Source organism: Rattus norvegicus, chromosome X, assembly GCF_036323735.1.
Source record: "Rattus norvegicus strain BN/NHsdMcwi chromosome X, GRCr8, whole genome shotgun sequence".
In the NCBI taxonomy this organism is placed as follows: Eukaryota; Metazoa; Chordata; class Mammalia; order Rodentia; family Muridae; genus Rattus; species Rattus norvegicus.
The window spans coordinates 77,165,302-77,192,390 of NC_086039.1; positions in this window are offsets into that span (position 1 = coordinate 77,165,302).

Below are 27,089 nucleotides of genomic sequence, written 5' to 3' on the forward strand. Positions count from 1 at the left end.
GTCTCCTAATTAATGGTATTCCATACATGGTTTATATTCTTGACATGACTGCAGTGTTTCAAAGAGCCATTCTTCCAAATTTAACTATTTTTCCTTATTCTTGATTCAATCTTGTCTTGAGCCATTCAATTAGATTTTCATTTTACTTACTGAACATTTAATATTGAAGGTCTTTTATTTTTAAAAAATCTCTCTTTCTTGAATTTTGCATTAATATACTGCATTTCTTTCTAACTTGATGTAATTTCACTCATCTTTATCTGTGTTCCCTTAGATCTCATTGATCTTTGTATAGTTTTTCTTTAAATTCATTTTCAGGTATCAGATCCACATTGATTACCTTGGGCTCACTTGCTTGAGACTTGTTTATTCTTTTTAAAGTATCGTATTATGTGCTATTTCTTGTTTCCCTTTTTTTTGGACACAGAGTGTCATATAACCCAGACAGAACTTGCATTCACTAGCTGAGGATAACTTTGAACTTCATGATCCTTCTACCTGTAGTTTCAAAATGCTGGAATTTCAAGTGTGCATCACCATATTTTATCTTATGTCCTTCTTGAGCTCAAAACCAGGACTCCCTGGAGACTAGGCATGCACTCTGCCAACCGAGCTCCTCCCATTTTACGGTTTCTTTTTTTTTTGTTTGTTTGTTTCTGTGTTCATATTTGTAGAACTGACATTATTAATTATCTTTACAATTTAATGTTATAACTTTTTACTGAGTGATTTATTTCTGTACATGTGTTTCAGTTTAATTTATAATACAATATAGTGTGTTTAATTCTAGATATGAATCACTGGACAGCATCCATATTTTCTTTAGGTGTAATTAATGAATTTGGAATTAGTGGGTAACATGGGAGAGTCAGAGACAAACATTTTCATTTCTGTGAGCCAATTAAGAATAGAAGAAAAGCTTGACATTTAGGTAGGTTGTAGCACAGAAAAGACGGTTGTATGTTTCCTGCATATCCTTGCCCACAATGGGAACTGTGGCCACAAGTATTTGCTTACATACTATCTAATCTATTTTCTTTGTTTTATACAAAGGTGTTAAGATCCTAGGTGTGGAATGCAGTAACTTAAAGTGTTGCCTGGACCATATGATCACAGTCTATTCAACTGCTCTTTCTTCAAACCATATTTTAAGACTGTCAGAAGTAAAACAATTCAGTTCTTTGCATCATAATCTTAGTTTTTATATTGGATATTTTTATTTACATTTCAAATGTTATCTCCTTTCCCAATTTCAAGTCAATAAACCCACTACCCCATACACCATGCCTATAAACCCTCCCCATGATTCTATCAGTGTCTTCTCCAGCCACCCTTTCTGCCTTCACACCCTGTCATTCCCCTACACTGGGAAATAGAGCCTTGGCAGGACCAAAGGCTTCTCTTACTACTGATACCCAGCAAGGCCATCCTCTGCTACATATGCAGCCAGAGCCATGGGTCTGTCCATGTGTACTTATTGGATGGTGGTTTAGTCTCTGAAATCATTGGTTGATTGATATTGTTGTTCTTATGGTGTTGCAAAACCCTTCCGATCCTTCAATCATTTCTTCAACTGCTCCATCGGGGACCCCGTTCTCAATTCAATGGTTGGCTGTGAGCATTCACCTTTGTATGCTCACAGAGCCTACAGAGGAAAAAACTATACCAGGCTCCTGTTAGCATGAAATTCTTGGCATCAGCAATATTGTCTGGATTTGTTGGCTCTATATGGGCTGGATTCCCAGGTGGGGCAGTCTCTGGATGGCCTTTTCTTCAGTCTCTGCTACGAAATTTGTCCTGATATTTCTTCCTGTGAATATTTTTGTTTCCCCTTCTTAGGAGAACTGAGGCATCCATATTTTGATCTTCCTTCTTCTTGAGCTTCATGTGGTCTGTGAATTGTACCTTGGGTAATCCGAGTTTTTGGGCTAATATCCACTTATCAGTGAGTACAGACCATCTGTTTGTGTGTGTGTGTGTGTGTGTGTGTGTTTGTGTGTGTGTGTGTGTGTGTGTGTGTTTGTGTGTGTGTGTGTGTGTGTGTGTGTGTGTGTGTGTTTGGGCTGCCTCACAATATTTTCTACTTCCATTAATTTACCTATGAATTTCATGTAGTCATTATTTTTAATAGCTTAGTAGTACTCCGTTGAGTAAATGTGCCATATTTTCTGTATCCATTCCTCTGTTGAGGGACATCTGGGTTCTTTCCAGCTTCTGGATATTATAAAGGCTGCTGTGAAAGTACTGGAGCATGTGTCCTTTTTATATTTTGGAGCATCCTTTGTGTGTAAGCCCAGGAGAGGTATAGCTGGGTCCTCACCTAGTAATATGTTCAATTCTCTGAAGAACTGACTGACTGATTTCCGGAGTACTTGTACCAGCTTGCAATCCCACCAAAAATGGAGGAGTGTTCCTCTTTCTCCACATCCCCACCTGCAGCTGATGTCAGATGAGATTATATCTTAGCCATTTTGATTGGTTTGGGGCAGAATATCAGGGTTGTTTTTACTTATATTTCCCTGAAGACCAAGGATGTTGAGCATGTCTTTAGTGCTTCTCATTCATTAGATATTCCACAGTTGAGAATTCTTTGTTTAACCCTGTACCCAGTATTTAATAGGGTTATTTGATTCTCTGGAGTCTAATTCCTTGAGTTCATTGTATACATTGGATACTAGCCCTCAATCAGATATAGGATTGGTAAAGATAATTTCCTAATCTGTTGGTTTGTATTTGTCCCATTGACAGTTTCCTTTGAATTACAGAAGCTTTGCAATTTTATGAGGTCCCATTTGTTGATTTGATCTTAGAGTTTAAGGTGCTGTTGTTCTGTTCAGGAAAAAAAAACACAAAAACCTGTGCCCATGTGTTCGAGGCTCTTCCCCACTTTATCTTCTATTAGTTTGAGAGTATCTGGTTTGATGCGGAGGTCCTTGATCCACTTGGACTTGAGTTTTGTACAGGGAGATAAGAATGGATCAATTTGCATTCTTCTACATGCTGACCTCCAGCTGAACCAGAACCATTTGTTGAAAATGCCATCTTTTCCCCCACAGGATGGTTTTAGCTACTTTGTCAAAGATCAAGTGACCATAGGTGTGTGGGTTCATTTCTATGTCTTCAAATCTATTCCCTTGCTCTATCTGCCTGTCTCTGTACCAATAACATACAGTATTTTTATTACTATTGCCCTGTAACAGAGCTAGAGGTCAGTGATGGTGAGTCCCCAAGAGGTTCTTTTATTGCTGAGGATAGTTTTTACTCTCCTGGATTTGTTTCAAATGAATTTGCAAATTGCTCTTTCTAACTCTATGAAGAATTGAGTTGAAATTTTGGATAGGATTGTATTGAATCTGTAGATTGCTTTTGGCAAAATGGCTATTTTTACTATATTAATTCTACCAATCCATGAGAATGGGAGGTTTTTCTGTCTTCTGATTTCTTCTTCAATTCCTTTCTTCAGAGACTTGAAGTCCTAGTCACACCTATTTTTCTTTTGCTTGGTTACAGTCACACTGAGGTATTTTATGTTATTTGTGATTTTTGTGAAGGGTGTTATTCCCCTAGCTTCTTTCTCAGCCTTTGCGTAGAGGAAAGCTACTGAGTTGTTTGAGTTAATTTTTTACCCAGCCACATTGCCGAGGTTGTTTATCATGCTTAGTAGTTCTTTGGTGGAACTTTTAGGGTCAATTAAGTATCCTATCAAATCATCTGCAAATAGTAATATGTTGATTTCTTCCTTTTCAATTTTTATCCCTTTGACCTCATTTGAGATTTTTAAATGTGGATTATGTTGGTGGATTTCCGTACACTGAACCTTCCCTCTATCCTTGGCATGACGCCTACTTAATCATGATGGATAATAATTTTGATATGTTCTTGGATTTCATTTGTGAGATATTCATAAGGGAAATTGGTCTGAAATTTTCTTTTTTATGTCTTTGTGTGGTTTAAGTAAAGGCATAATGTGGCTTCACAGAATGAATTGCATAGTTTTCCTTCTGTTTCTATTTTGTTGAATAGTTTGTAAAGTATTGGAATTAGGTCTTCTTTGTAGGTCTGATAGCATTGTGCAATAAATTCATCTAGTCCTGGGCTTTTTTTGGTTGGGGTACTTTTAATGTTTCCTATTTCTTTAGGGTTTATATAAATATTTAGATGATTAAACTGACCCTGATTTAACTTTGGTACCTGGTATCTGTGTTGAATATTGTCCTTTTTCTCCAGATTTTCTAGTTTTGTTGAATATAAACTTTGTTTAATAAGATCTGATGATTTTTTGAATTTCCTCAGTTACTGTTGTTATGTCTCTTTTTCTCATATTCATTTTATCAATATGGATACTGTCTCTGTGCTCCTGGTTAGTCTGGCTAAGGGTTTATCTATCTTGTATATTTTCTCAAAGAACCAACTCCTGGTTTTGCTGATATGTTGTATAGTTCATTTTGTTTCTACTTGGTTGATTTCAGCCATGAATTTGATTATTTCCTACTGTCTACTCCTCTTGTTCCAGTGCTCCAGGTGTACTGTCAAGCTGCTAGTGTATGCTAACTCCAATTTCTTTTTGGAGTTACTTAAAGGCATGAGTTTTCCTCCTAGCATTGCTTTTATTATGTCCCATATGATATGATATGTTGTGCCTTCATTTTCATTAAATTCTACAAAGATCTTAATTTCTTTACTTCTTCCTTGACCAAGTTATCTTTGTGTAGAGCATTATTCTGCTACTGTGTTTATGCGGGGTTTCTCTAATTTTTGTTGTTATTGAAGACCAGTCTCAATCTATGGTGATCTGATAGGATGCATGGAATTATTTCAATCTGCTTGTATCTATTGAGGCCTGTTTTATGACCTATTATATGGTCAGTTTTGGAGAAGGTAATATGAGGTGCTGAAAAGAAGGTATATTCTTTTGTTTTAGGATGAAATGTTCTATAAATATCTGTTAAATGCATTTGGTTCATAACTTCTCTTAGTTTCTCTATGTTGCTGTTTAATTTCTGTTTCCAAGATCTGTCCTTGATAAGAGTGGGGTCTTGAAATCTCCTACTATTATTGTGTGAAGTGCAATGTGTAATTTTAGCTTTAATACGGTTTTCTTTAATGTATGTGTCCTTGCATTTGTAGCACAGATATTTAGGATTGATAGTTCATCCTGATTTTTTCCTTTGATGAATATGAAATTTCCTTCCTTATCTTTTTTGATAACTTACATTGAAAGCCAATTTTATTTAATATTAGAATGAGTACTCCAGCTTATTTCTTGGGATCATTTGCTGGGAAACATGCTTTCCAACCTTTTACTTTGAGACAGTTTCTGGTTTTGTCACTGAGGTGTGTTTCCTGTATGGGGCAACATGCTGGGTTCTTTTTTACATATCCAGTCTGTTAGTCTATATCTTTTTATTGGGGTATTGATTCCATTGGTGTTGAAAGATATTAGAGAACATTTATTGTTGTTTTGTGTTTTGTTGTTGTTGTTAAACTTGGAATTATGTTTGTGTTTCTCTCTTCTTTTGGTGTCGTTGCAAGGAGATTACTTTCTTGCTTTTTCTAGGGTGTAGTATCCCTTCTTGTGTTGGAGTTTTCCATTTATTATCCTTTGTAGGGCTGGATTTGTGGAAAGATATTGTGTAAATTAGGTTTTTTTTCATGGAATAGCTTGTTTTTCTTCATCTCTGTTAATAGAGAGTTTTGCCTTGGCTGTCATTTCTGTTCTCTTAGATTCTGTATGACATTTTCCCAGGATCTTCTAGCTTTCATAGTCTGTGTTTAGAAGTCTGGTGTGATTCCAACAGGTCTGCCTTTATATGTTACTTGAACTTTTTCCTCTACTGCTTTTAATATTTGTTCGTTTTGTGCATTTGGTGTTTTGACTATTATGTGACAGGAGGAATTTCTTTTCTTTTTTTAATTTATTATTATTATTATTAACTTGAGTATTTCTTATATACATTTCGAGTGTTATTCCCTTTCCCGGGGAATTTCTTTTCTGATCCAATCTATTTGGAGTTCTGTAGGCTCCTTTTAAGTTTATGGGCATCTCTTTCTTTAGGTTAGGGAAGTTTTCTTCCATAATTTTGTTGAAGATATGTACTGACCTTTAAGTTGTGAATCTTTGCTCTCTTCTATACCTATTTTCCTTAGGTTTGATCTCATTGTGTCATGGATTTCCTGTATGTTTTGGGTTAGGAGCTTTTTGTGTTTTGCACTTTCATTGATGGTTGTGTCAATGTTTTCTATGTTATCTTCTGCCCCTGAGATTCTCTTTTCTATCTCTTGTATTCTGTTACTGATGCTTGTGTCTATGGCTCCTGATCTCTTTTCTAGGTTTTCTATATCCGATGTTGTCTCCCTTTATGATTTCTTTATTGTTTCTATTTCAATTTTTAGATACTGGATGGTTTTCTTCAATTGCTTCACCTGTTTCATTGATTTTTGTGTTTCTTCTTTAATGAGTTCTTTCTGTTTACCAGGGTTGTCCTGTATTTCTTTAAGGGAGTTATTTATCTCTTTCTTAAAATCCTCTTCATGAGTTGTGATTTTAAATAAAAATCTTGCTTTTCTGATGTGTTGAGGTTCCAGGGCTTGCTGTGGTAGTGGGGGAATTGGGTTCTGATCATGTCAAGTGGCCTTGGTTTCTGTTGCTTAGGTTCCTGTGCTTGCCTTTCATCATCTGCTTGTCTCCGGTGCTAGCTGGTATAACTGTCGCTGATATTGTCTTGATGATCCTGTAAGCCTGTGTGTCAGCATTACTGGGAGACTTGCTCTCCCCCCCAGAATCTGGGTACAGAGTGCTGTGGCACAGGATCCATTCAGGGCACAGACAGAAACTGAAAGAATCCTGTCCCAGATTGTTCTCCTGAATTCTTATTTCCTATTGTCTTCAAGGTAGGTCCCTTGGAGCAGAAGTGGTGGTCTTATCTGTGCTCTCAGGTGTGTCAGCACTCCTGGGAGACCACTTTCTCTGAGCAGGATCTGGGTACAGCTGTAGCACATGGTCAGCTCAGAGCACAGGTGGAATGTGAGCAGAAATGGTAGTCTCACTTGTGCTCTCAGGTGTGTCAGCACTTCTGAGAAACCAGCTCTCTCCCAGAAGTATCTGTACAGAAGCTGCCCCACAGGGTTAGCTCCAGGCACAGGCAGAAACCAGAAGCACTATCTTTGTTTCTGAAGTATAGTTATATTAATGCATGTAAGAAATCTTGAATAAAAACACTTGTGTTATTGCACACACACACACACAGAGAGAGAGAGAGAGAGAGAGAGAGAGAGAGATTTCAATCTCAGAATGAAGTAAACATACTGTTCTTTGTGAGCATTGAAAACTCTGAGTTTTCATCAGCTATTATATTTTTGATAGTCACTTGAGAATCTTGCCTTTTTTCTCTTTATCCATACAACCAACCCTATTCAATTTACCATTTTTATTACAGTATCAGATGTTTTACCTTTAATCAAAATCTCTGGGCACTGAGAACTGGCTAAGTGCTTGCTATGAAAGCATCTATGTGAAAGCTAGACACAGAAACATGCACCTGTAACCTCAGCACTCAGGGAACAAGGATCCACTATTTCAAGTGATTCTCTGTCTAAATAGTATAGCTGAAGTGGCAAGCTTCATGCTCAGTAAGCGGCCCTATATTAAAAAATAAAATAGAAAATGATAGAGAAAGAGATCCAAAGTCAACCTCTGGCTTCCACACATACAGGTAAGTGCCCTCCATATACACAGCATACATCACACTAACAAACAAATGTGTAGTTTTATTATTTGATTTTATGGTGGTCTATTATTCAGTTTCCTGTGTGGCTCTTACCTACCCTAAGCCCACTGACATTATCAGTATTTAAGCATCAAACTTCAAACCATAGTGATACCAAAAGACCTGGCTTATCTCTCTAAATTTATTGAAGACCTTCCTCTGAGGAAATTTCTTATCTGAGTTAAAATAAAGACAAATAGATATTGTCTGTGGAAGCAAGTTCTCTCTCATCTGTTTTAATATCCTTGTCATTCATGGATGAACGAATCAGTGCTATGACTAACTCAGAAATATTGTCAGCTACAGCAGACTGTCAGGGAATAAAAGTAAGTATCAAAGAGCATTACACACACACATACACACACACACACACACACACACACACACACACACACACACACACATTTAGAGGGAACCTAGAATAATTGTGGCAACTTGGTAGTTACAAAAAAATTGGAAAAATATGTTTTGAATGATCAGCTAAATATAGAATTTGCAATTTAGACAAACAGAATGAGTTAATGTATTTTTTCTAAATTGAGAGACATTTTCCACAATAAAACACTTTAATCAACCCATGTGACTGTTATTTGTATGAGAGTCATTTTATTCATATTAAGGTATCATGAACCGAAAACACAAATAATGATTTTAAATTGAACCTGAAATTGAAAAATCATCAAGACTCACACTGAAGTGTATGGGTTTATTTCAACTTATGTTACATCTTTCATAAGCAATTTAATGTGGTATTTCCCATACTAGTATCAGAAACTGATTTATTTACAAAGGGCAAACAAATCTTTCAAGCTGTGTTTAATGCTAGGGAGGTCAACTAAAGGCATATCGTAATGGCAAGAGTACAGACTGACCAAGGAAGGAACACTTTGTACAAGAGATAAGCCCAAGTGCAACTGCACAAACAGAAATAACTGCAGAAATGAACATTGCAAAAGGTTGCATAGGTAAAAAAGCATTAGGAACACAGGCATGAAAAACATCAGAAATATTGATGATATTGAGGAGATTGCTGATTTTGTTACCATGTAGTGATGGTAACAAACCCTAGGAATCCCCCCCAACACTACCTTACATTTTAGAATCGCTACCTTCTTTCATTGTGATTTTCTGACTCAAATCTTCGTGTTCTTTTTCAGTCTCTAGTCATGTTCATTTGTATATACTTGATCAGCCACCTTAGTTGTCTAAATATTAATAGTCCCTTGGTAACTTCACAGGGAAATCTTGACTCGTGGTGTTAGATACGCATTGATCTTGCCTTTAAAATAATCCAACTCCATCTCTTACTTCAGTGCTTACACCTAACAAACCTTGAAATATTCTAATTCATATCCTAGTTAGTTCTCATATTCAAAATATTTTTGTATTTGCCATATTTGTCTTTTTTGTACTATATGTTGACAGTATATTGACGAATAATGTAAACTACTACCTAGGAGTTCTAAGGATAAAATCACATATATAATGTAAGAAGTGGGAATATAATTCGGATGTTACCTTGGACACAAGGAAATTTTGATGTTACCCAAGTTGTTAGAAAGAATGAAATCAATTAGATGTATATTGGATTTGGCTACTTTTGATCAGAGAGTTTTCATAAAATTATTACAGAAGTCAGACTGAGACAGATTAAAGAGAAGAGAACATAAAGCTGGAAAACAAATACATTTCTGATGCCCAATTAAGACTATAAAAGTCAAAGACTATTAGAATAATTTTAAATGATCATTTAATGATTCTCTAAATGTTTATAATAGTAACACACTAGCACTGTTTTATTATACAATATATTTTTCGACATTCATCCCTGAAATAACCATTTTAGGAAATGGAGACATCTATAATCTGAACATTGACTTTGTTCAGCTTCTGGCACTTTAGCAAGCACTGAATATGTGTATCATATATATATTTGTATATATATATATATATATATATATATATATTAGACAAAATCATAAATCTGTGCTGGTGAATAAATGACTCAAGACTTTTACCTATATTGTATTAGAAGCAGTAGTTACAGATAGCTTTGTATAATATTGGGAAACTATAGATTTGATTTCGTTTATTTTTCAGCTTTTAAATTTCTTATTCAGTTTTACTAGAAAGAGCAATGCAATTGGATAGTAAGTCTCTATATTGTAAAGCTTTTATCTAAGGAAAATTCATGTACTCAACACTTCATTTTAGACAGTGAGCCATTTAAACTCATTAAATGTACTAAGATATGTAAAGCATGAAGCCACAGAGCATAAACAGGAGGGTTCAAGGTCAGCATCTTATAGTCAGCACTTGAAAATTTCTAGACAAATAAATTGAAGAGAAAAAACTGAGTTGGCCATGGTCTAACAGAATATGATTAGCAGTGTTTGGACAAAAACATAATGCATACCATAGAAGGCTTTGCTATTGCTTTCTAAGTTACAGGCTAGGAGGTAAATATATTCAGAAATACCAAAATGTTGTATGGACTTAAGTGACATAGCAAATATTCAAAGGCATTCTTAGGTGATATGATTTGGTTTCGCCACACTTTTGAATCCATTAAGTGGACTCAGGGTCATTAATTTGTATTTGTTAAATTAAAATTCAAATTTGTTAAATTTGTTAAAGACTAACAAAAATTGTTGCATGGAGAGAGGAGATAGGCAAGTGAGTTGAGTTCCTATCTCTACCTGAGGGGCTATTGATAGATGATGGTTGTTAGAGAAGGAACTCTCAATCTTCTTTAGGGAGTATGACCTGTAGTAGCTTGCCCATAATGTTCCTACACTCATGCAAATAAGGATATCAATTAAGTAGATTTCATAGATTGTTAATAACAGAAAAAAAGCAACTCCCTCCATTCCACTAGCAGCTATCAACAGGCAATAGCTCCTCATGTAGTCGCAGGAATTGCTAAGCACTGAACTCTCTCGTTCTTGTGGTGCTATTATATGAATAACAACAGCATCTGTGGGTTTGTATTACAACAATCAATTCATGTCCAGACACCAGCAATTCACAGCATTCTTCCTCATTTTGTATTCCTTGTATTTGTCCCATTCCTTCGCTCATAATTTACCCTGAGCTTCAAGAATATATGTTTTTCATGCCCCAGGGGATAATGTGCAGAATGTGTTCATGTGCATAATGTCAATAACTACTGGACTCAGTGGATTTAAAACTAAACTAATTAAACAAATGTATAAAAAGAGAACATGACATTGGGAAGGAGATGAGATAGGAAGTCCAGGAGGAACTGGACAGAAGCAGTTAGGGTGGATATTGTCAAGATACACTGAATAAATGTATGGAAATATTAAAGAATAAAAAGATATTTTAAATAGATTATAAATTCTGGAAAGGTACATGGTGAGGGTCTAATTGGAATTGGGAGGAGTTTCATGGGGTAGATATGATCAAAACACACTGTATAAATATTTGAAATTCCCAAAGAATAAATGATATTTCTTTAAAGTAACAGAGTGAGAACATGGAATGAGTGCTATGAGAAAAATGTGATATTTATTTTAAAATTTGAATAATAGGGTGCCTGGAAATAAAAAGCAAATCATTTAAGCTATCATAGGGAGGTGTTGTGAAACGATTTGTTTGTTTGTTTGTTTGTTTTTTGTTTTTAATTAACATTCCAAATATTGCTCCCCTTCCCAGTCCCCTTCATTTCCACCTCTTTTCATTCTGAGAGGGTGTTCTTTCCTCTACCCTCTTCATCCACTCAACCACTCCTGCCTCACCCCCCTCCCCCTTCCCTGCAGCATTAAGTCTCTACAGGATTAGGCACATCCTCTGCCACTGAGGCCAGACAAGGCATTTATCTGCTACATATGTGTCAGGGCCCAAGGACCAGCCTATTTATGTTCTTTGGTTAGTGGCTTAGTCTCTGGGAGCTCCCAGGGTTCCAGACTTAATATTGTTTTTTTCTATGGTGTTGCCATTCCACTCAGTTCCTTAGATCCTTCCCCTAACTATTCCCCTGACTTCAGTCCAATGGCTGGCTATAAGTATCTGAATCTGTTTCAGTCAACTTCTGGTAGAGCCTCTCAGAAGACAGCGGTGATAGGCTCCCGTCTCCAAACACAACATAGCATCATTAATAGTATCAGGATTTGACATGGAATGGATCCTAAGTTGGACCAGTAACTGAATGGCCTTTCCTTCAATCTCAGTTCCATTTTTGTCCCAGCATTTATTTTAGACAGGAAACATTCTGAGACAAAAAATGTGAAGGTAGTTTGGTGACCCCATCCCTTCACTGGGGGTCCTGTCGATCTACTGAGGTAGTCAGTTTCCATCTCCGCACTGTTGGACATTTCAGCCAAGATCACCCCCACTGAGTCCTGGGAGCCTCTTACATCTCAGGTCTGGGGGGCTTTCAAGAAGTTCACTCCACTCCACACCCTCAGCAGCTATATATTCCCATTCATTCTGCTGGCCTTCTGGGCTTTTCTCCTATCTCCTTATATTCCTGATCTTGTCTCCCTTTTCCCCTCCCCATTTCTTTCCCACTCAGTTCCCTCCTTCCCTCTGCTTAGCATGATTATTTGGTTCTTCCTTATAAGTGGAATTGAAACATCACAACTTGGGCCATCCTTCTTATTAAACTTCTTATGATGTGTGGGTTGTATCACAGGTATTCTGTACTTTTTGTTGTTTTTTAGATTCTAGCTTCTTGAGTTGTTTATATGTTTTGTATATTAGCCCTCTATCAGATTTCATGTTTCAAGAACACTGTTTCACAGGAATCCTCCACTACCTTTTGCCCTTCAAAATTTTCACCACCCTGTTTCTCAGAGAGCCTGGAACCTTCAAGGGAAGAGGTGTGATATAGATATTCAATAACACTCCAAGGTCTCCTGACTGTGACCAGCTGTGGGACTCTGTATTGAGGCCCATCTTCTACAAAAAAATGTTCTCTGGTAAGTGTTGGTAAATGCACTGATCTATAGGTATAAAAGTAAGTATTTAAGTAAAATTTGATATTCTTTCCAGGTAGGAACATAATAGTAGTGGTTTCTTCACTAGGGCTCATGGTGTTTCCAACCACAGGTTCTTGATCTAGTTAAGTTTACTAGTTAGAATTTTCTCTTGTGGATTAGGCTTTAAATACAATTAGAAAGTGAATGGTCACCACCATAATATTCTTATCATGATTATATAAATGCTTATATCTTGACAGTCTTGTCATTATTGTTGCTTGCAAAGTACAAATCTCACTAAGATTACTGATAACTTTTCTCCCACAACATTTTACATAGTACCTTTCAGCACTATGAAATCTAGTCACAAGGAAAGTAAGCTTCCAGGTGAGTACCAACTTAATTTATTCATGTCCTGTGATCAAAACATGTGTGGTGTCTTCAGCAACTGGTTGTTACCAGCAACTTCTGGTGGGTAACCAAGAGTAATGGTAGCTTCCATTGTTTTAGGGATCCCTGACCAATAACTTGAAGATAGGCATTGTTAGCATGTTAGTATTCCTTCTGGGTTCTGCACAACAGTTACCTAGCAACAGCCAGATAGGCTTGGCTTGCTATGAAAGGGACTGTTTGGCCTCTCTTCTCTCTCTCTCTCTCTCTCTCTCTCTCTCTCTCTCTCTCTCTCTCTCTCTCTCTCTGACCCTTTCCTCTCTCTGATCCTGTTCTCTATCTCTGTGATCCCTTCCTCCCATCCCACCCCCTCATGTGTTCGCTGCTGGTCTCTTCCTCTCTCTCTGACTTCTCTGTTCCCTCTCTTTCTATATCTCTACTCCCTTCTCAACCCCCACCCCTTTCCATTCCCTCTAAACTCTATTCTGTACTAGACCAGAAGTATGGCTGTAATGTCAGGGGGAAGGGATGCCTCAGCACAGGCCTACTGAGGCACTCCTAAGACACCACACCTCACTCTATAAAACAAATAATTTACTTTACAAAACATATCAAGTATCCTGGACCTGAGGTTAGGAAAAGGCCTCTAGAAAGTCTGAGCATGGCAAACATGACACCAACAGATTTTGCCTTTTACCCTCCTCCCCCTAGCTAAATCATTGGATTGTCCTCCTAATGCTAGGTCCCAAGGCCAATTTCCTTATTAAGCCACTGACTTATTCTTGAGACAAAACACCAAGCGCCAACAATCAAAGTCAATCAGGATTGACCAATTCATCTTAGCAGAGACTCCCCTTTTCCCTTTAAAACCCACTCCTGCAATAAATCTTCTCTTGCATTTCTTGCTTTCTTTCTTCCTTGTACTTGCTGCTACTGTTGTTGCTGTTTGCTATCTGTCTTTGCCACCCCACTCCTACCCTTGCTTGCCCCTCCTGGGTAATAAATTTCCTGTAAAGTAAGAATTTGCAAAGGGTGCCATCTTTCTTATATAGGTTATTTTTTAATGACTTGTGACTCTTAGTGTGGCTCTTATCTGTGTAGGGTAGCACCAATATAACTGTTTTTGAAACATATTATTAGAAAACTTACAAAATAGTAGACTTATATATGGTGCTTTCAACAATCCTTATGACTATCTTTCTTACTACCCCAGTTCCCTTTTACTCTCATTCTTTCCTCACTTCCCTCTAGTATTCCCTCTTTCCAACTTGATATCACACTTACTCTGTACTCTCTCAGTTACCTCCTCCACAACAATGTCAGTTTTATAAATTTCTGGCTTCTGTGGGTATTCTAAGCTAAATACACTTACCTAAAAGTTTGACACTAGGATCCACAGGTGAGAGAAAACATGCAGCATTTATCTTTCTCAATCTGGGTGACTTCAGAATAAACCTTATAGGCACTGAACTTTGAGCTATGTTCCATATGAAACACCACAAAAGTTCAAGAAACCCTAAGTTCTTGAACTGGTTTAGAAGTTTAACAGACCAAACTTTCAAGAATAAAGCTGAAAAGTATCATTTCATAATGTTGTAATTCACAACAAAGCTAAGTTTTGTAGTACTTTAAGATTCAAATTTATTAAGTTATGATCCATAATAAATTTTGTGTCTAAAGATAACTTATTTAGTGTGTGATAGTTTTGTCCTGAAAAATAAAGACCATTTAAGCTAGCTATTTATAACTTTGTCAACGGATAAAAATACAGAAAGTAAATTGTCTCTGAATATAGGAGAACATAACAACTAGAGCAGTAGTTCTCAACCTACACTCTATGACTCCTTTGAGGGGATTCAAGCTACCTTTTCATAGATGTTACATATCGGATGTCCAATATATTATATGTTTACATTAATATTCATAGCAATAGCAAATTTATAGTTATGAAGTAGCAATGAAAATAATTTTGTAGTTGGGAGTCGCTTCCACATGAAGAACTGCATTAAGTGAAACAGCAGTAGGATCGTTAGGAATCACTGCACCAGAGTTTTCCAATATGAACACATCTTGGGCTAGGACAATTTCAGCAAAAGAATTTTCCTAAGTTATGTGGGTAGGAAAATTATATTGCAATCTTAAACATAGGCTCCTGTATTATTTGTAACTAAAGGCTTCTAACAGACATTTTCTGTATAGTATTCAACTATCATGCAGTTAAAATCATCTAGATATATAGTTTTAAAACATGTTTAATTCATTCAGGTAAGGCAGGATGACGATTTTTAAATATTTTATCTGGAGACTTTTGACTTCTAAAATGTATCCAAGAAAACCATGATGTACAAATGTATCCTAAAATCAAACTTCTTTTTTTATTATTTTTTTCATCTTTATTAACTTGAGTATTTCTTATTTACATTTCGATTGTTATTCCACTTCCCGGTTTCTGGGCCAACATCCACCTAACTCCTCTCCCTCCCCTTCTCTATGGGTGTTCCCCTCCCCATACTTCCCCCATTACTGCCCTCCCCCAACAATAACATTAACTGGGGGTTCAGTCTTGGCAGGACCAAGGACTTCCCCTTCCACTGGTGCTCTTACTAGGCTATTCATTGCTACCTATGATGTTGGAGCACAGGGTCAGTCCATGTATAATTTTGGGGTAGTGGCTTAGTCCTGGAAGCTCTGGTTGTTGGCATTGTTGTTCATATGGGGTCTCGAGCCCCTTCAAGGTCTTCTAGTCCTTTCTCTGATTCCTTCAACGGGGGTCCGGTTCTCAGTGGTTTGCTGGGGCATTCGCCTATGTATTTGCTGTATTTTGGCTTTGTCTCTCAGGAGAGATCTACATCCGGTTCCTGTCGGCCTGCACTTCTTTGCTTCATCCATCTTATCTAATTGGGTGGCTGTATATGTATGGGCCACATGTGGGGCAGGCTCTGAATGGGTGTACCTTCTGCCTCTGTTCTAAACTTTGACTCCCTATTCCCTGCTAAGGGTATTCTTGTTCCCCTTTTAAAGAAGGAGTGAAGCATTCGCATTTTGGTCATCCTTCTTGAGTTTCATGTGTCCTGTGCATCTAGGGTAATTCAAGCATTTGGGCTAATAGCTACTTATCAATGAGTGCATACCAAGTATGTTTTTCTGTGATTGGATTACCTCATTCAAGATGATATTTTCCAGTTCCCTCCATTTGCCTATGAATTTCATAAAGTCATTGTTTATGATAGCTGAGTAATATTCCATTGTGTAGATGTACCACATTTTCTGTATCCATTCCTCTGTTGAAGGGCATCTGGGTTCTTTCCAGCTTCTGGCTATTATAAATAAGGCTGCTATGAACATAGTAGAGCAAGTGTCTTTGTTATATGTTGGGGCATCTTTTGGGTATATGCCCAAGAGAGATATAGCTGTGTCCTCAGGTAGTTCAATGTCCAATTTTCTGAGGAACCTCCAGACTGATTTCCAGAATGGTTTTACCAGTCTGCAATCCAACCAAAAATGGAGGAGTGTTCCTCTTTCTCCACATCCTTGCCAGCATTTGCTGTCACCTGAGATTTTGACCTTAGCCATTCTCACTGGTGTGAGGTGAAATCTCAGGATTGTTTTGATTTGCATTTCCCTTATGACTAAATATGTTGAACATATCTTTAGGTGTTTCTCAGCCATTCAGCATTCCTCACCTGTGATTTCTTTGTTTAGCTCTGAACCCCATTTTTAATAGGGTTATTTGTCTCCCTACGGTCTAACTTCTTGCGTTCTTTTTATATTTTGGATATAAGCCCTCTATCAGTTGTAGGATTGGTAAAGATCTTTTCCCAATCTGTTGGTTGCCATTTTGTCCTAACAACAGTGTCCTTTGCCTTACAGAAGCTTTGCAGTTTTATGAGATCCCATTTGTCGATTCTTGATCTTAGAACACAAGCCATTGATATTTTGTTCAGGAAATTAATTTTCTCCAGTGGCCATGTGTTCGAGATGCTTCCCCACTTTTTCTTCTATTAGTTTGAGTGTATCTGGTTTGATGTGGAGGTCCTTGATCCACTTGGACTTAAGCTTTGTACAGGGTGATAAGCATGTATCTTAATTGATGAAATAGTCATTGATGCTAGTTTTTTTTCCACATAGAAATGGGGGTCAAGAACAGTATGAGTAATGGGAATCCTCAAGAAGAGCAGTAGAGAGTGACAGGAGCGATTTGAGAGGCGGCTGGCAGGAGACATCTATCTATTTACCATCAAGTAGGAGAAGCATAAACACCAGTGTAGTACAGAGCAACACTATATTTCTATCTTCAAGACAAGAAGTTGAGAATTCTAGAGTGGCTTTCTCCTTCTAGTGATTAATATCTCTAATACTTTTTATTTTCATGCCTAGGGTTGGTCATGAGTTCTTTTTTTCTCCATCTTTATTAACTTGAGTGTTTCTTATTTACATTTTGATTGTTATTCCCCTTCCTGGTTTCCAGGCCAACATCTCCCTAACCCCTCCCCCTCTCCTTCTATATGGGTGTTCCACTCCACATCCTCCCCCATTACCACCTTCCCCCCAACATTCACGTTCACTGTGGACTCGAGTTCTTAAATGATGATGTACCTGGTTACAAATTTCATGGCTGACCCATAATTACTAGTTCTGGTGTATTATTTGCATTCAAACATGTAAGATTACATGTATGTGGTAGGAAAGATGATATGAAAGGTATAAATATTGTAGAATGGTTAAGTGAAAATAATGAGCATGTAGTTTTCTTCACAAATTTATTCTCTTCAATCTAAATATGATATTAAAATATATTTGAAATTTTATATATGACTATTGTAGTTACATCATTTACTACTTCCTTTTTTCTCTTCAACTCCTTTCATGTTGTCTCCTACACCCTACTTCTTCTCAAATGTATATAGCATTGTCTGTATAATTGTTATACATCACCTCCCCATGGAGTTCATTTAGTGTTGCTCGTATGTATGATTTTGGGGCTAGTCATTTGCTATTGGATAATCAATTATGGGACTAATTTTTGGGGAAGACCAATTATCCCTCTAAGCAACCTTTAATTGCCTGTAGTTCTTCCTCTAAGGGTTAGATCCAATGAAATTTTCCTCCATCCTCAACTGGTGTTGTCAATGTTCAGATCTTGTTTATACCACCATATTATTGAGATTTCAAAGTTTTATCATCCCTGTCATTTCTAAAAGGCAGTCTCATAGAATCTCATAGTAGGCATCCTGATCTTTTGCCTCTTACCATCTTTCTGCCCCCCTCTTCCTGCTTTTATCCTGAGAGTCAGTAGAGGATGTACTGTAGATATAAATAGGGGCTAGACTTCCTCATCAATCAGTCTCCTCATTTTGATCAGTTGTGTCTTTCTGAAATGATATCAATCTACTATAAAAAGCAGCTTCTTTGATTATGGAAGAGAGTTACACTTATCTGTGGATATAAGGATAAATATTGAGAATGCAGCTAAGAATTATACTCATTTAGGGATGTGGTATAAAAGTATCTTTTATTTACCTGATGTAATTGTTGTCTTGGAGTCTTTCTGCTGAATAAACTCACCCTTTCTAATTCTTTCTGAATTCTAGGTAGATGGTTCCACTCAGCTTTTCTACCTCAAACTCCTCTCCATGCTGACTGATTCCATTTGACTTTTCTCAGCTTCTCCCAAAATTTCTCTGCTAGGCCTCAAATTAACTTTCACAACCTGTTCTAATCCCCTGGCTCCTATTTATTCTCCGAATTCAACTGCTCTGCTGACCTACCCTGAGATTCTATGAACACACAAATGAACTCAACCATACTGTACTTACCGATTTCCATTGACTCTCTATCCCTGAACTGCTCCTCTTTTTCTGTTTTTCCTCCTAAGAGTTGGGCATATCCTATCTTTGACTCATTCTGTCAAATCTTTCTCTGATTTGTCACTTTGCCTGCCCTTTATTAGATATCACTTTCAAACATTGCTGCTTTTTTCTATAAACCAATTTTACATTAAATGTCTGTACTAACAGTGTGTCTGTATTCCAGCAAGAATGAGTCAAGATGTTTGATGTATCTGCATTCAGTGAGATCATACAAACCTAGGTCTTTGGATGTGGTTCCTTGACAGAACAGCCATGTTGCTGGGTAAAAATTACTCTATGAATAGGTTATCCTGTAGGATCTATGACCTCACTAGCCATGGTTGGCTAGAATTACAGTACCAAGCATGATCTCCTTCCTAATAAGTGGGCCTTAAATCCAATTAGAAAACTGTTGGTTATAGCTAAGGTATGTTTGCTACTCTTAGAGCTTTAGGTACAATCTTGCTATACTTGTTATTGTTGTGGTTCATAGGTAGTACAGTTGTGTAGAAGTGTTGATTTCTTTCCTCCCTCAGAGTTTGCATACCACATTCTGGTACTATGCAAGCTAGTGTTTAGGGAGAAGGATTTTGGGTCAAATCTAACTCAAATCCAACAAGATCTATATTTAAAATGTGTGTTTTCTTCAACAATAGGGACTTCAATTTCTAAAAGACAAAGGCAACACCAATAGTTTATTTTGTGTAGAGAAAGTGCTTGGGCTCCCCTACCAACAACTCAAAAGGAGGTTTCTCATGGCTGGTACTGGTGTTTTCTTAGGTAGTCTATGGTTTGGTTCTTTTCATAGTGTTTTACAGAACTTTCATCTTTTATTCATCCTTCGATTGTGTGGTCAAATTCTTCTACTTTATCTTTTAGTTCTGATATTCTACTTTTTGTACTTGATAAAGTCTACTTGTAAGGGTTTTCCCTGAGTTTTGTAATTGGATAAATGACTTGCAATCACATCTTCAATTGAATCTGAATTCCTTCTATATTTCTATCTCATTATTGAATTTTGTTTTTCAAAACTTAATTTATACTAGTGTTTGTATTTTCTTGGGCATAACTGGGTCATTTAAATATCTTTAAATTTATTCTCTTTAAGTTCATTGAAATATTTTGTGTGTGGTGTGGTGGTGGTGGTGGTGTGTGTGTGTGTGCGCACGTGTGTGTGTGTTTGTGTGTCTATTCTTATTCCTTTTTTAATGATTTTTATATTTTTATATGTTGTCCCTCTACCCAATTTCCCTTCTGCCAAAACTGATCCCATGTCTCCTTCCCCACCCTATATGAGGGGACTCCCACACACACCCACTCACTCCTGTCTCACTGCCCTAGCATCCTGATATACTGGGCCACCAAGCCTCCATAGCACCAAAGGCCTCCCCTCCCATTGATGCCAGGTAAGGCAATCCACTGCTACATATGCAACTGGAGCCATGGGTCCCTCCATGTGTACTCTTTGTTTGGTGGATTAGTCCCTAGGCGCTATGGTTTGGGAGTCTGGTTAGTTGATATTGTTGTTCTTCCTATGGGGTTGCAATCCTCTTCAGTTGTTTCAGTCTTTCCCTAGCCTAACTCTTCCACTGGGGTTCCCATGCTTATTTCATGGTTGACTGCAAGCATCCGAATCTATATTAGTCAGTCATTGGCAGAGTCTCTCAGCAGACAGCTATAGCAGCCTCTTGTCAGTGAGCACTTCTTGGCATCAGCAATAGAGTCTAGGTTTCGTGGCTCAAAATGGAATGGATCCCTAGGTAGGGCAGTCACTGGATAGCTTTTCCTTAAGTCTCTACTCAATTATTTCTATTTCCTTTAGACAGAAACAGTTCTGGGTTAATATTTTCAAGGCCAGTAGGTGGACTGTCCCTCAACTGGGGGAGTACCTATCTACTAGAGATGGTCTCTAAAGGTTCTATTTCTACTTTGTTGAGTATTTCAGCTAATTTCATCCCCATTAGGTCCTGGAAAACTCTTGCTTCCCTGATATCTGGAACTTTATAGTGGCTACCCATGATTCCCCATCCCCCACTGTTGCACACCTCCATTCAATTTCCTGACTCTCTGAACTTCTCCCCCTTCTATTGCTACACCTGATCCTACCATTATTTTCCTTCCCCTTCTTTTTCCCTTCCAGGTCCCTCCCTACATCTATCTCACATGATTATTTTGTTCTATCTTCTAAGTAAACTGAAGTGTCCACACTTTGATCTTCCTTCTTCTTGAGTCTCATATATTCTGTGAATTGTATCATGGGTATTCTGAGATTTTTGCCTAATATCCCCTTAAAAGTGAGTACATACCATGTTTGTTCTTTTGTGACCAAGTTACTTCACACAGGATGATATTTTCTAGTTCCATCCATTTGCCTGCAAATTTCATGAAGTCATTGTTTTTAATAGCTGACTAGTATTCCATTGTGTAAATGTACCATAATTTCTGCATCCATTCTTTGGCTGAGTGACATCTGGATTGCTTTCAGATTCCGGCTATTGTAAGGAAGGCGCTATGAACATAATGGAGCATGTGTCTTTGTTATATGTTGGAGCATCTTTTTGGTATATGCCCAGTACTGGTATAGTTAGCTCTACAAATAGAACTATTTTCAATTTTCTAAGGAACTCCCAGATTGATTTCTAGAGTGGATGTACCAGCTTTCAATCACACCAGTAATAGAGGAGTGTTTCTCTTTCTCCACATCTTAGCTACCATCTACTGTCACCCGTGTTTGTTTGTTTGTTTGTTTTTACACTCCAGCTTTTATTCCCCTCCAAGTCCACCCTCTGATTGTTCCACATCTGAATGCCTCACCACACCCCTGTCTCCACGAAGATGTCCCAACCCCACCCATCCCAACAGAACTATAAACTTCCTGGGGCTTCCTGTCTCTTTTTTTTTCTTTATAATTATGTAAAGTTTCAAATACTAGAAAAGTAAAGTAATACAATAACATGTATTTAATAATTTTAAATCATTAGTTAATGTTCAGCAAAGCTAACAATATTTGTAATATTTTATATATACTATACCTTTCTGTACTAATATAATGCATTTATTTAAATTTGTTTGATTTATGTGTATTAGAATTCAATATACTATAGAATATTTTTGCCAAATCATTTAAGTGAAATTATAGAAATCATCACAATCACATTTGGGTATTCTAGCACAAATTCCTCAAGAACAAAAATTTGCATCAACATCTTATTACTGTGTTGCTAAAATTAATAATTATGTTACTTCTTAATATATAATTATCTTGAGTTGTCCCCATAGTGTCTTTAAAAACCACATCTAAAGCAGGATGCAGCCTAGATTCCTGTACTGCATTTAGTCTCACGCTCCTTTAGAGTTGACACTCTTTAGACTCCAATCTAGTGAGCTCTCAGGTAATTTTTCCTTCTCACTGGGTGTTAAGAGCCCAGTGTAGCTGTGGCGAGCCACGCCCCACATTCTGTGTATGTTTACTATCCTTTCCCCACGTCACGCATGCTTCGGTCTGTTCTTCTATGTCATCTATTTCTAAAAACCTGGAAAATTGTTCTAAAGCCTCATGAGATTCAAGTTGCATCTTAAAAATGGTGATATTGAATTCTTTTTTTTTAAATTTATTTAATACTTAATAATAATTCTTTGGTTTCCGGGCAAACATCCCCCTCCCCCCTCCCCTTCCTTATGGGGTGTTCCCCTCCCAACCCTCCCCCCATTGCCGCCCTCCCCCCAACAGTCTAGTTCACTGGGGGTTCAGTCTTAGCAGGACCCAGGGCTTCCCCTTCCACTGGTGCTCTTACTAGGATATTCATTGCTACCTATGAGGTCAGAGTCCAGGGTCAGTCCATGTATAGTCTTTAGGTAGTGGCTTAGTCCCCGGAAGCTCTGGTTGCTTGGCATTGTTGTACATATGGGGTCTCGAGCCCCTTCAAGCTCTTACAGTTCTTTCTCTGATTCCTTCAACGGGGGTCCTATTCTCAGTTCAGTGGTTTGCTGCTGGCATTCGCCTCTGTATTTGCTGTATTCTGGCTGTGTCTCTCAGGAGTGATCTACATCCGGCTCCTGTCAGTCTGCACTTCTTTGCTTCATCCATCTTGTCTAATTGGATGGCTGTATATGTATGGGCCACATGTGGGGCAGGCTCTGAATGGGTGTTCCTTCAGTCTCTGTTTTAATCTTTGCCTCTCTCTTCCCTGCCAAGGTTATTCTTGTTCCCCTTTTAGAGGAGTGAAGCATTCACATTTTGATCATCCGTCTTGAGTTTCATTTGTTCTAGGCATCTAGGGTAATTCAAGCATTTGGGCTAATAGCCACTTATCAATGAGTGCATACCATGTATGTCTTTCTGTGATTGGGTTAGCTCACTCAGGATGATATTTTCCAGTTCCAACCATTTGCCTACGAATTTCATAAAGCCGTTGTTTTTGATAGCTGAGTAATATTCCATTGTGTAGATGTACCACATTTTCTGTATCCATTCCTCTGTTGAAGGGCATCTGAGTTCTTTCTAGCTTCTGGCTATTATAAATAAGGCTGTGATGAACATAGTGGAACACGTGTCTTTTATATGTTGGGGCATCTTTTGGGTATATGCCCAAGAGAGGTATAGCTGGATCCTCAGGCAGTTCAATGTCCAATTTTCTGAGGAACCTCCAGACTGATTTCCAGAATGGTTGTACCAGTTTCAATCCCACCAACAATGGAGGAGTGTTCCTCTTTCTCTGCAGGTTAGGTGCATCTTCTATGACTAAACCCAGACCTGGGAATGCTCTGCTGTATATGAGTTGGAGGCCTCATCTCAGCTGGTGTATGCAGCCTCGTTAATGATTTAGTGTCTGAGAGATCTTGGAATAGAATTGAAGATTCAGAAATAAAACAACACACACATACTTGATTTTTGACAATGAAGCCAAAAATATACAGTGGAAAAAAGAAAGCATCATCAATAAATGATGCTAGTCTAACTGGCTAGAAAAATGAAAATAGACACATATTTGTTACCATGTACAAAGCTCAAGTCCAGGCAGATCAATGACTTCAACATAAAACCAAATACACTGAATCTAATAGAAGAGAAATTGGGAAAGGACCTTGAACTGATTGGCACAGAGTGAAGTTTCCTAAACAGAACTCCAATGACTCACACTCTAAGATCAAGAATTCATAAAAGGGACCTCATGAAACTGGAAAGCTTCTGTAAGGTAAAGGACATAGGCAGTAAGACAAATCAGTGACCTACTACAGACTGGGAAAAAACTTCACTAACCCACACCCAATAGAGGGAGAAATGTGTATATATATATATCCAAGAAGCTCACCACCAAAACACCAAACAACCCTGCGATCGTTTGCATATGCTTGGCCAGGGAGTGGCATTATTAGAAGGTGTGGCCTTGTTGGAGGAAGTGTGCCACTGTGGAGGTGGGCTTGGAGACTCACTTCCTAGCTGCCTGAGGATGCTCAGTCTGTTCCTGGCCTTCTTTGGATGAAGATGTAGAACTCAGCTCTTCCTGCTCCATGCCTGTCTGGATGCTGCCATGCTCCTGCCTTGATGATAATGGACTGAACCTCTGATCCTGTAAGTTAGCCCCAATTAAATGTTGTCCTTTAAAAAACTTTTATTGGTTATGGTGTCTGTTCACAGCAATAAAACCCTAACTAAGACAAACCCAATAAAAAACTGGGATATAGAACTAAATTGAGAATTCACAACAGAGGAATCTCGAATGGCTGAGAAGCACCTAAAGATATGTTCGAAGTCCTTACTGAGTTTTTGACCTTAGTCATTCTGAATGGTGTGAGGTGGAATCTCAGTGTCATTTTTATTTGCATTTCCCTGATGACTAAGGATGTTGAACATTTCTTTTTTAAATTTTTAATTAGATATATTTCTTTATTTACATTTCAAATGTTATTCCCTTTCCTGGTTTCCTGTCCATAAGTACCCCCATTCTCTCCCCCATACAGGTGTTCCCTCCACCCATCCCCTTTACCTCCCTGACATTCTCCTGCACTGGGGGTCCAAACTTGGCAGGACCAAGAGTTTCCCCTTCCACTAGTGCCCCAACAAGGCTATTCTTTGCTGCATATGTAGTTGGAGTCCTGGACCAGTCCATGTATAGTCTTTGGGTAGTGGTTTTAGTCTCAGAAAGCTCTGGTTGGTTGGCATTATTGTTCTTATGGGGTTGCAAGCTCTTTCAATCCTTCCTCTAATTCCCCCAAAGGGAGCCCTGTTCTCTGTTTAGTGGTTTGCTGCTAGCATTCACCTATGAATTTGACATGCACTGGATGTGTCTCTCAGGAGATATCTATATTCTGTCCCTTTCAGCATGCACTTTTTAGCTTCATCAATCTTGTGTAGCTTTGGTGGATATATATATATATATATATATATATATATATATATATATATATATATATATATATATATATAAATAAATAATTTGGAGCAGGCTCTAGGTGCTTTTTAGCCATTTGATATTCCTCAGTTGAAAATTCTTTGTTTCCTTCTGTACCTCATTTTTCATAGGGTTATTTGTTTCTCTGGAATCTAACTTCTCGACTTCTCTATACATATTGGATATTAGCCCTCTATGGGATTTAGGATTGGTAAAGACCTTTTCCCAATCTGTTGGTTGCATTTTGTCCTATTGATAGCATCCTTTGAAGCTTTTCAATTTTATGAGGTCCCATTTGTTGATTGTTAATGTTAGAGCATAAGCCATTGGTGTTCCGTTCAGGAAAATTTCCCCTGTGACAATGTGTTTAATGTTCTTTGTCACTTTCTTTTCTATTAGATTCAGTGTATCTGGTTTTATATGGAGGTCCTTGATCCACTTGGATTTGAGTTTTGTACAAGGAGACAAGAATAGATCAATTTGCATTCTTCTACATGATGACAACCACTTGAGCCAGCACCATTTCTTGAATATGCTGTCTTTTTCCACCAGGATGGTTTTGGCTCCTTTCTCAAAGATCAGATGACCATAGGTTTGTACGTTTAATTCTGGGTCTTCAATTTTATTTCATTGATCTACCTGTCTCTTTACCAATACCATGCAGTTTTTATCACCATCGCTCTGTAGTAGAGCTTGAGGTCAGCAATGGTGATTTCCCCAGAAGTTCTTACAGTTATGAATAGTATTGACTGTCCTAGGTTTTTGTTGTTTCAGATGAATTCTAGAATTGGAATTTTAATTGGGACTTCATTGAATCTGTACATTGGTTTTAGGAAGATTGTTATTTTTACTATGTTAATCCTGATGATCCATGAGCTTGGGGTGTCTTTCCATCTTCTGAGGCCTTCTTTGATTTATTTTTTCAGACACATGAAATTCTTGTCATAAAGATTCTTACTTGCTTGGTTGGAGTCACACCATGATATTTCACATTATTTGTCTATAATATTGTGAATGGAGTCATCTCATTAATTTCTGTCTCAACCAATTTAGCCTTTAAGTAGAGAAAGGCTATTGATTTGCCTGAGTTAATTTTATATACAGCCACTTTGCTGAAGTTGTTTATGAGTTGGAGGTGTTCTCTGGTGGACTTTTTGGGGACACTTAAGTATACTACAATATCAGCCACAAATAGTGATACCTTCACTTTCTCCTTTACAATTTATATCACTTTGACCTCCTCGTTTTCTAGTTGCATTGGCTAGAATTTCAAATACTATATTGAATAGTTATATCGAGAGAATGGACATCCTTGTCTTGTCCTGGAGGTTTGTGGGATTTTTTTCAAGTTTCTTTCCATTTGGTTCAATATTGGCTATTGGTTTGCCATATATTGCTTTTACTATGTTGAAGTATGGGCCATGAACTACTGATCTTTCCAAGACTTTTAGCATGAAGGGCATTTGTATTTTGTCAACTAGTTTTTCAGAATCTAATGAAATGATCACGTGGTTTTTTCCTTTGAGTTCATTTATATAGTTGATTACATTTATGGATTTCCATATATTGACCCGTCCCTGAATCCCTGGAATGAAGCCTTCTTGATTATGGTGAATGATTTTTTTGTTGTGTTCTTGGATTCAGTTTGAAAGACTTTTATTGAGTATTTTGCATTGATATTCATAAAGGAAATTGGGGTAAAGTTCCCTTTCTTGTGTCTTTTTGTAGTTTATGTATTAGGGAAATGGT